The sequence below is a fragment of the Atta cephalotes genome, assembly GCF_000143395.1.
Source record: "Atta cephalotes unplaced genomic scaffold scaffold00026, whole genome shotgun sequence".
Classification (NCBI taxonomy): Eukaryota; Metazoa; Arthropoda; class Insecta; order Hymenoptera; family Formicidae; genus Atta; species Atta cephalotes.
Window position 1 is genome coordinate 4370796 of NW_012130090.1, and position 2806 is coordinate 4373601.

Sequence of the window (2806 nt, forward strand, 5' to 3'; positions counted from 1 at the left end):
TCAGAGTACAATATAATAATTCTTCTAAAACCGATGATTCACGTGAAACGCGATAAAACACACCGAACGCTATTCACGTTCTCAAAGTATGGCCGGTCAGAGTTTCATTTAATGCAAGAATCGCGCGATTTTTATCACGGGACGCGAGAATCAAGTAACCGAGTTCGAGGTAACATGCGCAGCGTGAATGCGAGCCCAAGTCACATTCGGAGTCACGTTTACGCGGTATGAAGACTTCCGTTTCGTATGGAAACAATTGTGACACGCGACAGTGCGAAGGTTAGACGCGAGAATTCATCCGGCTGGAATTTATGCGAACGTAACGATATTTTTGATGATTCACGTTATGCGATTACATTACGAACGGACGTTTCACAGAGACGCCTGAGAAGAGCTTCTATTTCGTAATTAATGCACTTTTTTAACTTGATATTATAACTCGATAATATAATGATGAAAAAAAATGTACAATCTTTTTGTCGATTAATCTTTAGTTCTTAGCTTAATTATAATATACATTGATTATTAAATTTTATATAACAGGGATTGATTTTTAAAAAGTCAATGAAATTTGTGATTAATTCTAGATTTAATTTAACAATAAACTTTACTTCTGAGCTTAATTGAAATTAGTACAATTAGTAACGAGAGTTATGGTTTATGATTACCTATACTTGCATTTCTCGCCTTGATGACCGGCAAGGTTCATGAGACATTGGCATTAACAATGGGGATCACGATAACATGGTGATAACTAGCAAAACCCTTTGGCACACCTCTGATGATGTATGATTTATCTTTGGAGAGAGAGAGAGAGAGTTGTGTACATTGTCTTTGGAACGATGACATTTTTTAATTGTTCTCTGATTGTGTGAAAATATTATTCATATTGTTTTACTTTACTATTTTTTTAATTAACGGAAACAGTTGATATCTTGACAAGTTTGGAAAAGCACTACGTATTTTACTGTTGATAAGAACAAGTGCTTATCAGAACGATAAAAAGCGATAATATATCGAGCGCTTCTTTCTTCTGTAACCGAACCTATTTACATAGATATATCATATATGCCCATCATAAACTTCAAAATTATGGCATTGCATTTTTATTACGATACAATCTCCTCTCACGGAAAATAAAGGCTATAAATAATTATCACCGCAAAATAATGAAACGGAAAGACATAACTGATTGTCACGAGTGAAATAGAATTTTAATCCAAGTGATAGTCCGATAAGTTATTAATTATTAATTAATAATAAAATAGCTTGTATAAAACGACAGTTGATCTTTTAATGATATTAAACGAATGTAACGCATATACGAGTCGAACAAAATGTTAGAACTGCAAAGCGAATGTTTATGTCGAACTATTTAGCGCGGCACGCGCATAATTAAAATGTTAATAATGCATTATAGTGTTTATAATTATAAAGCTCGAGCTCCTGGTTCGGCAAAGCTCTGCGTTACACATTGCATACAACAGATGAGATATATCGTTTTACGTATTTCGTTACGGTGTGTCGCTAATTGGCTGTCAAATTTGAAATAATTCAATCTTGGAAGTTTGAGGTTGCGTGTAATATGTAACAGTTTATATTCTTCTTCGTAAGTATCGTGTCAATCTGCTTTGTTCAGTGACACGGTTTAAACTGTAAAAAGAGAAAAAGAAATTTGTTTAAAACGGAAAAATATTTGTTCGATGTTTCGAGTTTATAATTTGATATATTTTTTTAATTCTTAAGTATCCTTCATTATTCTATGGCTATCTGACATCGATGACTCGCTTAATTTTTCAAATCTTAATATTTTAATAATCAGCACACAATTGAACTTATATCTTTTTAATATAAATGAAATTGTAAAAATTTTATGTAAATTTATACAAGTAATGTACTGTTCTTTATTTACACAAAGCTACAGTTAATATATTTTCTTTTTAACGAAATTTAAATGAAAATAGTAAAATTTCTAAATCTATTTCTGAATCGCGTTTATAAGTCGGTTCGTTATTATGGCTGAAACAATATGTGTAAAGCATTAATAATATATGATTTATATATACCATTCAATATTTTCTACTTGATTATAAATTATCTATGCTTTAAATGTATTTCGTTATAACAATTTCGATGTAAAGTGCGAAAGAATTCATTATAAAGGGAGCAAAATACATTTTTTTCATTCTAAACTCGCTGCGTTTGGCACTTATACTGTTTCTAATCCTAGTTCATTACCTATATTCGGAAAGAAAACACTCTTGTACGACGGCACTTGGAAGAAAAAAAACGATATTACCGCAAAAAGTTTATATTCATGATTGCAACAGTTGAAAATAATAAAGTTATTTTGACGTAGTTGAGTTATGGAGGAAGTTATTGTAATTTTTAGACATCTAGAGTTAATAGTCTAATTGTAAGTATAAAGGTCTTTCATAACTCTTTAGCGCCTAATGTGTCAGATGACAAATGTGCTTTCTTTTATTTTTGTTATTTAAATGAAATATTAGAAATTGCCAGTTAGGCACCTACGACACTTAGCTACTCAATTATCGTATGTCAAGTCGACGCGTTAAACGCGCGGCAAGAATCCGCGCTAAAAATCCAACAGGAGACAGGGACCGCATCTGCGAACTTGCGGATGCAAGTCGTGCAGAGTGGCGACGGCGACGGCGACGACGACGACGACGACGACGACGACGACGACGTGGTATGCAATCACGTGGCATAGTCGAGATGAGGGGGGGAGAGAGAGAGAGAGAGAAGAGAGAGAGAGAGAGAGAGAGAGAGAGAGAGAGAGAGAGAG